Source organism: Camelina sativa, chromosome 7 (genome assembly GCF_030686135.1).
Source record: "Camelina sativa cultivar CO46 ecotype springtype chromosome 7, ASM3068613v1".
In the NCBI taxonomy this organism is placed as follows: Eukaryota; Viridiplantae; Streptophyta; class Magnoliopsida; order Brassicales; family Brassicaceae; genus Camelina; species Camelina sativa.
The window spans coordinates 13,988,211-14,000,960 of NC_141886.1; the positions used below are offsets into that span (position 1 = coordinate 13,988,211).

General features: G+C 37.9%; 1 long non-coding RNA gene and 1 other non-coding gene across 2 annotated transcripts; one reads left to right on the top strand and one right to left on the bottom strand.

Moving 5' to 3' along the window:
- Nucleotides 1–517: 517 nt before the first annotated feature.
- Nucleotides 518–2,351, top strand: LOC109125428 (uncharacterized). Its single transcript, XR_015562894.1, has 6 exons — nt 518–736; nt 948–1,125; nt 1,210–1,285; nt 1,435–1,506; nt 1,696–1,735; nt 1,944–2,351. It is a non-coding gene; the product is annotated as an uncharacterized LOC109125428 (long non-coding RNA).
- Nucleotides 2,352–9,558: 7,207 nt separating this feature from the next.
- On the bottom strand, nt 9,559–9,665 carry LOC147941178 (small nucleolar RNA R71). Its single transcript, XR_015563061.1, has one exon. It is a non-coding gene; the product is annotated as a small nucleolar RNA R71 (small nucleolar RNA).
- Between the last annotated feature and the right edge of the window lie 3,085 nt (nt 9,666–12,750).

Genomic DNA, 12,750 nt, shown 5'->3' on the forward strand with positions numbered 1-12,750 from the left:
GGAGGTTCGGTCAACTTGGAAATTTGATCGTTATAGCTTAGATGTTAAGATGGAAACATGCCATTTTTGGAGAAGAATTGTGTTTGGTTATGTTTTTGTCCTTTCCAAAATATATGTTTTCTGAAAATTTAGGAGAATGTATAATTGTCATATGCCAATTTTCCAAAAAAAACAAAAGAATGGTTTCAGCTGGCTATTTGCAAATTTGCCCATAATTGTGAACTTTAAAATCCATATTTGTAACGTCTCCAACTGTTACACAATAACATAACTTCGTCCTACTAAAATTGAACTAAAAGAAAAATGTATGCTCATTGCTCAATATGTGTAGGTAGATAAAATAAGAAAAGTTCTACTAGAAATAGGCGGGTTGGTTGTGCTTGGGTTCTAAGACCTTCTCCATCGGGAGGTTTTAAGAGGGGTTTTAACGGTTTTGTAGAAGAAGAAAAAAATCAGTTAAAAGAAAAAAAGATAAGAGAGCCTCCTAAATAGTATACTCAAAATTGGTTTAAGAGACGCTACGTGTCACAGTTATAGTCGATGAAGAAAAAAATAGAAAAGGAAAAAAAATTTATGCCCGATCGAAGGAGTTCTTTTTCTCTCTTTCTCTCGCGATAGAATTTCCGAATCGACAAAGGAAGAAAATGCACTCGATGGATATGGAATCAGTGGAGGTTGGGGTCGAAGCTGATGGGTATGGAGGAGATATAATCGGCAGAGGAGATTTCGCGATTAGGTAATTTAGGGTTGTATGATTTTTTATCTCAAATTAGGGATATGTGATTTTTGATCCTCTGTCAAATTAGGGTTCTTTAATTTAATCCTCTCTCAAATTAGGGCTCTTTCAGGGTATAAAATCAGCACATGTTTATTTGTTTCTAGCTATATTGATAAGCTAGCTGTTCTAAGTTCTGGAACTGATAATGCATTTTCTTGCAACTTCACAGACAAAGCCTACAAGAAGATATCACTTCTAGCTGTTTAAGGTTGTCACTGCCCGGATGCTCTCTTAAGTTTAGAATTCTTCAATCTCAATGGGTGCCAAAAGATTTCGGACAGTGGAATCGAAGATATAACTAGCATATGTCCGAAGCTAAAAGTTTTCTCTATCTACTGGAATGTGAGGTAGTATTCTGTCTGACTAACGGTTTCACACTTCTTGATTTTACAACATCAGACAAGCCTAATTCTAGATATAATGTTTGACAGGGTGACCGATGCTGGCATTAAACATCTAGTGAAAAATTGCAGACATATTATTGATTTGAACCTAAGTCGCTGCAAGGTATCTTTATATATATCCTAGGAGTTTTATTCCTAATGGATTGATGTGATTATGGCAGTGTCTTACACACATGTTTACCCCATTCTCTTTGATGTTCTCTGTTTGTATTAAGTGAAAGATATGTTTTGGATGTGCGCTAATTGATGCAGAGCCTAACAGACAAAGAGTATGGGGCTAGTAGCTGAAAGTGATCAAGAACTAGAGTCGTTGAATATCACCAGGTAAGTTGAAAATGCTACATTGTGATAGACCATAACATTCTTGGATAATGTCATTCTTTGTTTGTTGATTGTCTATCAAGGTGGAAGCATGATTTCTTTACATTTTTATTAAAGGCTTATGGTATTTACTTTTTCTTGCTTGTGGTTCTTTGATGATGCTCGTCTCTTGGGTCATTGGACTCGCTGAAGCTCCTAAAACTGATCTAGATTTCTGGAAACTCTGTTCCCGGTAAAGGTTCTAACTTTCATTACCGGTGTTGCTTGATAAATTGTCTTGCTTTTGGTGTTTCGAAAGGGCTTAGTCTGATTAGTTCTTTGAGTTTGAATTTTGGAACCTGAATTTGTGCAGTAATCCTCTGATTCATCATTTTTGTTATAGATTAGGTGTGTTAGTAGTACTGATGTAACTGTGTGATGATGGTAGTTTGATTGTTCAGGTAGCTTTGGCGCATACGATTGGACATGTACCCGCAGCAATGAGTATGTCAAAAGTTGCAATGTCCTTCACACACATCATCAAAAGTAGTGAACCAGCCTTTAGTGTTCTCGTCTCAAGCCTCTTCTTAGGCGAGGCATTCCCTCTACCTGTTTACCTCTCTATCTTACCCATTATTGGAGGTTGTGCTCTTGCTGTTGTCACCGAGCTCAACTTCAATATGATCGGTAATCAAAAAAATTTATGTGTTGCTTTGGATTTAGAAAGCTGGTGTTATTGGATGATTAGTGTTTTGACCACATATTTTTACAAGTTCTTTTGTATTTTTGTGCTTCTACCACATATTTTTACAAGTTCTTTTTGTATGTTTAATAATTAATTAAATGCAATATTTTCCATGTTTATAAAATCTTAAATGTTTAAACATTTATACTACTTCCATTCTATTTCAAATTTTTAAATTTCAAAAAACAATAATTTCAAAATTAAGAGACCCAATACTATATCCTACCATTGGAGGAGAAAATTTTAATTAAGAGATCAAAGGTTCTTATTTTCAAAACAGTACAAAATTAATTCATAAAAATATTCAAATAGTACATAAGACCCCCAAAATTAAAACTTCCCATTGGCCTTGCTCTAAGAGACCAGGATGGCAATGTTGTGTTGCATAGCAGCATAGCTATGGCTAATGTTCAGGACAAGCATAAATCTCAGTTCAAAGGGCTCATGTGGGCTATTGAGAGTATGAGAAGTCACATGATTGAAAATGTGATTTTTGGATTGCAGGATCAAGTTTTGGTACAGGTGGTTACTAAACCTGCATTGTGGGAGGTTGGCAGAGTTATGGGGTCTTTTAAAAACAGTAATTCTTTTTGGAAAACTCATTTTGAAACAGAGGGACTCTTATGATAGCGCAAAGTGTTACTCAGGAGTGTAGGTTTCAGTCGTATGTGGCAAATGATCACAAGTGGCTACATCACTTGTTTGCGGAAGAAAAGAGAGTACTGTCCTCTGGTTGAATCTTAGTTTTTGGTATTTATGGCTTGAGTAGAGTAGCCATTCTTTTGTATATGTCTTCACTGGAGTATGGTGAGACTTAGGAGTAGAGGTTTGATTTTTGGCCAAGTGATGGGTGCAGATCGTTAAGGACTTTAATGTCTGTGTATTGTAAATAGGTCGTTAGTATCTTCATAAGTTCATATCGTTAGTATCTTCATAAGTTCATATCAATATAATTCCAGTTGACAAAAAAAAAAAAAAAAAAAAAAAAAAAAAAAAAAAAAAAAAAGTCAGATACAATGATCTTAACATCTAAAGAGAAAAACGACTAATAATAATGTTATTATCAGCCCCCCCCCCCCCCCCCCTAAATAAATAAGTATAAGAAATTCTTCATTAGGATACTGCAAACTAGGATCAATCATTGTTAAGAATGTATATAAAATATAAGTAAGTGGGTTAAGACAGAAAATAATAAGGAACACACAAAAAAAGCAGCTAAATACAATGTAAGAATGTATAAAAGTAAGATGGCAACTGCGATGAAGAAAAACCAAACCAACAAGAACAGCTTTCTTTCTTCTTTTTCCTTTTTTGTATTGACAAAAGCAAACCGATGAAAGGATTTCTAACGGATCATTCCTGGGTCCTCTGTCATTGTACCAACTTTACTTTTTAAATTATGTAATCAAAATATATTTATACATTTAAGTCTTTAACTAGAGAGAACGTAAGTTGAATTGAAATTAGGTGGCAGAAATAATGTCTGATGACCAATAGAATATAGGAGAAAATAGTATGACATGAATGGAACTTGGTTATATTAAATGCCACGGTAGGGTTGACGTACAGCTCTAATCTATTGCAATTTTCCCCTTAATATTAGATTTTGCGTTCAATTTAGAATTACAACGCATATCAAACAACGGTTCCAATATATGTTACAGATGACCTAATACAATTATTTGAGAATGATCCATTACATGCGAAGTGGTGTCCAGATGTAGTGTTTAGACATACCGGAGTTGAACCGGTGAGACTTTTGAAATCAAAACTATTCATTCAATCAGTAGATTATCAAATGTTAACTGTCATGTTATCGTAATTTTTCATATTATTGATATTTTTCTTCTAACTACTAAAATACACTCTTTAAAAGAATTACGAGTATTTTTCAGGCACATGTGATTCTTTTCGGACCATAAATCTCAGGACTTCGTTTTCACTTTTCACAAATGAAAGTTGTATAAGTATCATGACTACTAGGTTTGGTATTCGCGCTAGTTTTCATTTTATTTATTTTATTTATTTTATTTATTTTAAAAGTATTTTGTTTTGTGTTTTCTGAAAGATTAATTTTTGTATTTTGTTTGTAATCAAAAATCATTATTAATATAATTTATGACAAAGATCATTGCTAATATTGTTGTTTTCAGTTTTTTTGTTATTATTTTTGTTGCTGTATATTTTTGTTTATTATTATCACTTTCAAAACCATTAAATGTGTTTTACCGAGTTAAACATTTTATTATGTAAACATTGACTACATAAAATTTCGATTACTATGATCAATCTGCTATCAAAATAGAATTAACGCATCCCAATTATAGAATTATTTATATTTCATTTTATATCCCAGCAGATCAATTCCATTTAACTTAATTTATAATTTTATATTTATACATTAATTTCATCAAATTTGTATTAAACATAGACTTGATATCTATAATATATTTTATGAAAACTACCGTATGTTTTTTTCTCTTTTTCTCTAAACTAACTCTTTTTTTTTGGTAAAAAGATAGTTCTATATATCCTTGCTATTAAATTAAAATGCATATTTACTCTTTAAAAAAATCTGTATTTAAATTTTTGTGATTTGATATTAACATTTGAAAAAAAGAAAAAAAAAAATATTAGGTAGTTTTCAAAAAAAGATTGTAGATACATTTATTCAAAAACTCTCCTTGTTTAAAGTTTAAGTTACTCATATATTTTGTAAGAAAATTTAGAATGAAGAATTTCAATTTTGGAATTAAAAGATAGGTTTCAATTTCATCAAGGCAATTAAATGTTGACGTTACGTAGACTTCATTTAGGAAGGAGCATCTTAGAATGTGCATTAGATATTTAAAAAGGCCAATTCCTAATTGCAATTCACAGGGTTGGTTTGAGACTAACCACAAAACACAACATATAAACTTTTAGAAAACAACAACATTAAGAGATAATAGATCTAATTTTCACTTATGCGTCGAATAATTTATGAAAACACTTGACATTTGCGCTGTTGTAGAAGAAGATGCATCATTCTCCAGAAGCTATTCCCTTGCACAAATCAGAGCCTCCACTATCTTGGGCCTTATGGGCATCTTGTACTTATCCATTTCTCTTGGTTTTTAGCAACAAAATCCCCAAGTGTGCTTAAAATTTATATGTGATAATTGATTCACCATCAGTGATGTCTTGTACTCATCTAACTCTCTATTTATCTCTCAAATGCTTCTTTGAAGCGATGATGTCTAAACTTTTCAAGCTGGAGAAGCTTCCTTTAACTGTTCAAAGCTCAAAAATTGCCTTCTCATCGAAAATAAAGAAGGGAGTTTCGAAGGTGTTAAGAATCAATTAAACCATCCTTGGACTTCTACTCAAAAGAGTAATTGATTCAGGGCTATAGACTTAAAAACCTCGAGGGTTCCAATCTCAAAACCCCTTACGCCGCCACAGCTTCAGCAAATCCACCGACGTCTCCACTGTCGAAGTGAAGCAAGTGTTAGGTATGTTTCTCAAATTGGGCTTTATTCAAATGATATTTATTACCAAGTTTGGTGTTGTCGTAAATTGTGTTTTGACAAAAGTCTTTCTTCTTAAAAGACCAAGTCAAAATCGACGGTTTTGCTCTCTGTAGGTTATAACGGGCAGAGAGATCAGAGATGGCTAAAATCTCTAATAGGAGGACCTCCTAAGGAGGTTAGATTTTGTGCCTAAAAAAATAAGATTCCAGCCTTCAATTTCATTATGGAAAAGAACTTCTTCTCTTTTCTACTTCTACGTCTCCTCCTCCTTCTTCTTCTAATTTCTGATTTTTGAGTTTGAGAGTTTCATCTCTTTTGAATTGTGTGCGCAGTTCAATTGAGATCAGAGTAAATCCTCAAGTGAGATTGTAACATCCGCGAACCGGAATCCCGGTTTAGGATGTGCATCGATCGATGCAGGTGGAGCATCAGTCAATGCTGACTCAATTTCGTGCGTTTTGACTTAAGTTAAACGCTGCGTTTTGGGCAAAAGGGAAAGGCAACCCTTAAGTCGTTCCTTTTGTCTCATTAGACGACTTTAGCCGTTTTTGAGAGAAAAGAGAAGAGAGAAAGAGTTCTTGAGCGTTCTTGAGGTTTTTGGGAGATTTCAAGCTGTTCTTGTGGAGATATGTAGCTGGGATTGTTGTAGGAACTTCCTAGAAGAGTTGTCTTGCATGTTTAAGGTTCAGAATCGTCTTGGCAAAGGTAAGTGCAGGACCATGGCTTATCTAAGCTAGAGAACTCTTTAATCTGCTTGTTGTTTGTTGTTAGACTTGTTAGATTGATAATTGGGACGTTAGGAAGCTTTCTTGTGGCTTGGGATCGAGTCTTGTGGTTACAGGAACGAAGATCCAGCGAGAAGCTTCGGGGAAAACACGATGCTCGGCATTGCATCGGTCGATGCATATCTTGCGTCGTTCGATGCAAGTGCGACGACGGCGCGTAAAACTTTAGGGTTTTCGTGTTATGCCGAGCATGCGTCGGTCGATGAAGTGCGAGTGTCGGTCGATGCAAGTGTGACTTGCATCGGTCGATGCAACCTTTGTGTCGGTCGATGCATCCCCATGTGGTGTCGGTCGATACATGTTGGTGTCGGTCGATGCAGAGTCCTGGTTTGTCATTTGCTGTTCGTTGATTGTTGTTTGATGGTTAGAGATGACTCTATTGTTTGTGTGTATAGCCCAGTAGATGGCAGGATTGCCTTACTGAGTGTTTATTAAATACTCATTGATGTTCATATATTTTACCTTGTTTTCCCTTAGTTTATTCACAACTTTTGCATCTTTTGCTATCCATTTAGGCCATTATTGTGTAGCTTTAGGACTAATCATGCATTAGAGTATAGTTGCATTGCATTTGCATCTTTTCATGCATAAACAGGTGATTTTGGAGCTTAAGGAGCATGGAAGCAATGCTGAGGAGAAGTGAAGCAATCCTGAGGAGAAAACAAGAGGGTTAAGGCTGTAGAATCAAGGTCCGGAGTCCAACTCGACCGCACCACTCGACCACCACTCGACCGTGTGCTGAGAAGGACTCGACCGAGTGGAGAATGCACGAGAAAAGCCAGCTCGACCAGCCACTCGACCGAGCACTGGTCGAGTTGACCGAGCCGTTGACTGCTTTGACTTTTTGTATTTTTAGGGCTTCCACCTCATCTCCTATAAAAAGCCCTTGTACCTGCAGCCACCAAAGAGTCCAGCTTTTTAGAGAGTCTAAAACCTAGTTTTTACCTTTTTTAGATTTTATTCCTTTTGCACTTTCTTTTATTTTAGATTTTGTACTTGTTTAAGAAAGAAAGACTAGATCCTTGTATTTTGTTTTGTTTCATAACTTTCAAAATATTAAGATTTCGAGTTTTATTTCTTCATCAACATTGTAGATCTCTGTTTCATCTTTCTAATGATGCAAGTTTCAATATTTTCTGGGTTTTTGACATATTTCACCATGTGTTCTTGTGAGTAGTTTGCTTAGGACCTTGAGGATGGGTTAGGCTGGGTTGATCTTGTGGTTTGTTTGATTTGGTCAAGCTTGATTGTTGTAGATCTCTTCTAGGCTAGATGATCTTAATGCTGATCCTATATCTGAGAAGGTAGGGTTTGATTTCAAGCATCTTAGCATCACACCAATGTCTAAGGAGCATAGATAAGGCTAGATCTAGAGCTTACCATTAGGCTTGCTAAGAGATTAGAAGTCTTGTTTGGTTTGAGATGTATTGCTTAATGCCTGCTTGTGTAGATTCTTTTCTTTGTGAGAACAAGTCTAGAAATGCATAGGTTTGATTGTTTCTTGCCATGAGAATGGATTAAACATGTCTTAGAATAGTATGTCTAGAGATCAGCTCAATGTTTGCTTGAGATTTGTTGACCAAGTTAGATAACCACAATGATTAGCTCAGTCCATGAATCCCTCCTCAAGGCCTTCTTTGTTTATTGAAATCTTAGTCTAAATATCATTGCTTGCTTGTTGTTTGATTAGTTTTAGCATTGCTCTGTTTTTCTTGTGTTGCTCTGTTTTCACGTTTAAGTCTAGCTCGACCACGTACTCGACCTACACTCGGTCGAGTGCTGCTCGAGTTCATCCCCAGAACTTGTGTTTTTGATTTGTGATTGTCTTGTTTCATTCCTGTTTCATTTTCATTGCATTCACGTAGTTTCATGTTCATTACTTGTCTTGCATTAGTTCATTAGCATAGTTTCTATCTCTGTTCTAATTTCATTATAGCTTTAATTTGTCTGTTCTGTTTGTATTTAGTATCTTGTTCTAGTTGTTTTTACTTTCTGCATTTCATATCTCATTTTAGGATTGTTAGTGACAAACAATCTTTACAATTGACTTGACTTAGACTCATATGCACATCTTAATTGTTCACAATCACTCAGATAGGATTGACACCTCTTATACTGCAACTGCATAAGGGGAATTGAAACACCCTGACTTCTATTCATTTCATACATCATCATTCCATATATCATTCATTCATACACCACAAAGAAAGTCAGTTTCAATTTGGCGCCGTTGCCCATTTGAGTGTGTTTTGTGACATTTAGGATCATTATTAGTCTAAGATTAAGTTCGTTTTAAACACTTGTGAAGTTACTGAACTGGAATCTTCCTTTGCTTGGCTGTTTTGTGTTTCAGGTACCAACTCGACCACCTACTCGACCACCACTCGACCGAGCTGTGGTCGAGCACTTGATCGAGCCAGAAGCCGGATACAATTAGCCATTACTTCCCAGTCGACTCGACCACCCACTCGAGCCTGCGCTCGACCGTGTACCTGTTCGAGTCTGTAGTAGAGTTTGTTGATGCACACAAGGTCAAAAGGCAAAGATAGTCTTCAACAGCCTATTGACAACATCCACAGGCTACAAAAGGGTTTGAGACATAAGCAAGGAAGAGTAGTTCAACAACAACAAGGTCAAGACATCATGGAGCAACAAGCTATCCATGAGCAAAGACCAAGGCACATTGGTGCAGGAGATGCACCCAACACCCACAACCAAAGGGCTGGAATTGTGCCACCTTCAGTAGCAAACAATAACTTTGAGATCAAGAGTGGATTGATCTCAATGATACAAGCAAACAAGTTTCATGGAAATGGAGGATCCACTAGATCACCTTGATGAGTTTGACAGAATATGTGGCCTCACAAAGATCAATGGAGTGAGTGAAGATGGATTCAAATTAAGGCTCTTCCCATTTTCTCTTGGAGACAAAGCTCACCTTTGGGAGAAGACTCTACCTACTGGAGCTATCACCACATGGGATGCATGCAAGAAAGCTTTTCTGGCCAAGTTCTTCTCCAATGCAAGGACTGCTAGGCTGAGGAATGAGATTTCTGGGTTTGCTCAAAGGAATAATGAGAGCTTTTGTGAAGCTTGGGAGAGGTTTAAAGGATTCCAAACTCAGTGTCCTCACCATGGCTTCAGCAATGAGTCACTTCTAAGCACCTTGTATAGAGGAGTGCTTCCCAAGATAAGAATGCTTCTTGACACAGCCTCTAATGGCAATTTCCTCAACAAAAATGTGGAAGAAGGATGGGAATTAGTTGAGAATCTTGCTCAATCTGATGGCAATTATAATGAGGACTATGATAGGACCATAAGGAGCTCCTCAACTGATCAAGAGGACAAGTATAAGAAGGATTTGAAGATGGTCAATGAGAAGCTTGACAAGATCCTCCTCAGCCAATCCAAGTCCATTCACTTCATTGGTGAAGAGGAAGCTCCAGTTCAAGAGGGGGAGCCTGAATTTGCTGAGTTGTGCTACATGCAAAACCAAGGAGGATTCAAAGGCTACAACCAAGGAGGTTTCAAGAACAACAATCTCTCTTATAGGAGCACCAATGTGGCCAACCCTCAAGACCAGGTCTATCCACCTCAACAACCTCAACAGCAACAAAACTACATCCCCAAGCAACAACACCAAGTGTTCCAGCCCCAATTGTGTCCCCCACCAGGGTTTCAGACTAACCAGGGCCAGGAACAAGACTTAAGAGCAATGATGCAACAGTTGTTGATTGGGCAAACACAAGGCAAGATTGAGGAAGCCAAGCAGTTTGCTGAGTTGAATCAAAGGCTCACATCACTGTACAATGATCTGAACATGAAGTTTGAAGGTCTCAACTCCAGAATGAAGTATATGGAGAGTAACATTGCCTCTACTTCAGCTCCTAAACCCAACCAACTCTCTGGGAAAGCTGTTCAAAATCCAAGGGAGTTCACTGCAAAAGCCATTCATATCTCTGATGAGGAAGTCACTGAGGACAGTGAAGTCCAAGTTTGGGGGAATTCATTAGTTACTGAAGCCCCAAGTGACGTTTGTGCAAAGCAACTGGAGTCCGTTATTGCACTCGACCAAGTACTCGAACAACCACTCGATCGAGTGCATGCTCGAGTGGTCGATCGAGTTGCAGACTCAGAAGCTGTCAAGCCTGCTAAGTACACTCCTCCTGCTTACAAGCCACCTCTTCCATTCCCAGGACGTTTCAAAGCACAAAAGATTAAGGAGCTTAGGGAAATCATTGAGAGAAAGGAGATGATGGCTAAGCAACAAGAAGAAAAGAGGGTTTTAAAGGAAGAAGCTGTGGTTGAGGAAGTGTTGGCCATACAAGAGATCACCATTGCTTACCAAGAAGAAGAGAGAGGACCTGCCTTGGAATAGTATGATCCATATCCTCTCTACAAAGACTTTTTGCTTGATTTGTCAAAGAAGAAGGCTGAAGCTCAAGATGAGAAGGATCTTGAGGACCTTGGAGGAGTTATCATCCCAATCAAGCTTAAGGATCCAGGTCCATTCTATCTGCCTTGCACACTTAGCTATCTTCACTACAACCAATGCCTTTGTGATTTGGGAGCTTCAACAAGTGTGATGCCATACTCCATAGCACAAAAGCTTGGGAGAACTGATTTCAAGTCCACCAACCTTCATATATGTTTAGCTGATGGGTCAAACAAGGAGATAGTTGGAAGGTTGGAGAATGTCCCAGTCAAGATAGGGAAGGCAAGGGTTCACACTGATTTTGTGGTGTTGGAGATGGACAAGGAACCTGAAGATCCAATCATTCTTGGAAGGCCATTCCTAGCCACAGTTGGAGCAGTTATTGATGTCAAAGAGGGTCTTGTGACCTTGAACATTGCTGAAGATATAGCCATGAAGTTTAACATCTATAACCCAACCAACCTTCCTACCATTGATGATCAACCTTTTACTATCAAGGACAAAGGAGGTCAAGAAGGTTCAAGTGGTGAAGCAACTCCAAAGGCTAAGCTCTCCTTTCAAGATGATTCTGTGGAAAAGCTTAAGAGGTCAGTTCAAGAGTTGACTAGTATGGTTGAGGATCTTCAAGTTAAGCTGAACAAGAGGTCCTTAAGGAAGGCAAGACCAAGGCTCAAAATCAAGAAGAAACATGGTTTGTGTGTTAAGGGTGAGGTGATCAAGGATCAACTTCACAGTGATCAAGGATCAACTTCACAGTGATCAAAAGGTTCCAGGGAGGATTTCATCACCTCCTTGGTATCTAAACCAAGTCTAAAAAGGACACCAAAGTCAAGCTTAGTGACTTTAAACAAGCTCACTAGGGAGGAAGTCCCTAAGGTATCATTTGTAAATATGGTTTATTTTCCTTGTAGTTTTGATGTGTTTTCTTTTTTGTTTGTGTTGGACAGGCCTTTAGGTGAGAATGTAGTTGGGTAAGGAGGGAATTAGACTTGGAGAAGGAGACTCGCAAGCCCACTCGACCTACCCACGAGAGGTACTCGACCGAGCTGGAAAGGAATTGAGGCCCATTTGATCTTCAAATCGCTAGAACGATCAAGTGGAGGGAAGAACAAGAAGAAAAATTTTGAAATTTCAAAGTTTGGTCAAGGTGCTCGACCGTGTACAGTCGAGTGTGGGGTCGAGTGGCAGCAAAAAGCAGGTCAAAGATTCCCATTTCAAATTTGAATGGTATGGACGCTCCACCCTTGTCTCTTTGTCCCCTTAGCTTCTTTATATAGACCTTGCACGAAATTATACCTCTCACATTCTCTCATTTGCTCAAAACCATTAAATTCAAGTTTTAAAGTCTCTCTCATAGCTTATCTTTTGCTCAAGCTTAGTTCTTTCAAGTTTTTGGTTCACTAACCTATTAACTTTGAGCTTTGAGTCTATTCCCTTCAGTTCTATTTGAAAAATGTCTTCAAGAATCACTAGGAAGTCTCAACAAACTGCTGCAACCTCCATGGAACGTCATGATGCTAGCCTTGAATCAAGAGGAGAAGCTGGAAGGGGCACTCGACGCCCCACTCGATCATGCACTCGACCGAGTGGTGGTTCGAGCAGCCGGTCGAGCCAGATGTCGTGTCAAAGGAGAGAGAGAGTTGAGGAAGATCCTGAGAGGACTGAAAGTGAGGAGGAAAGGGAGTCAACTCTCAATGAGTTCATGAGGAGACACAAGGCCAAAGGGAAGAGGCCAGCAGTTGAGGTTGAACAAGAGGAGAGTGAGAATGAGAGTGAGGAAGAAAGTGAAAA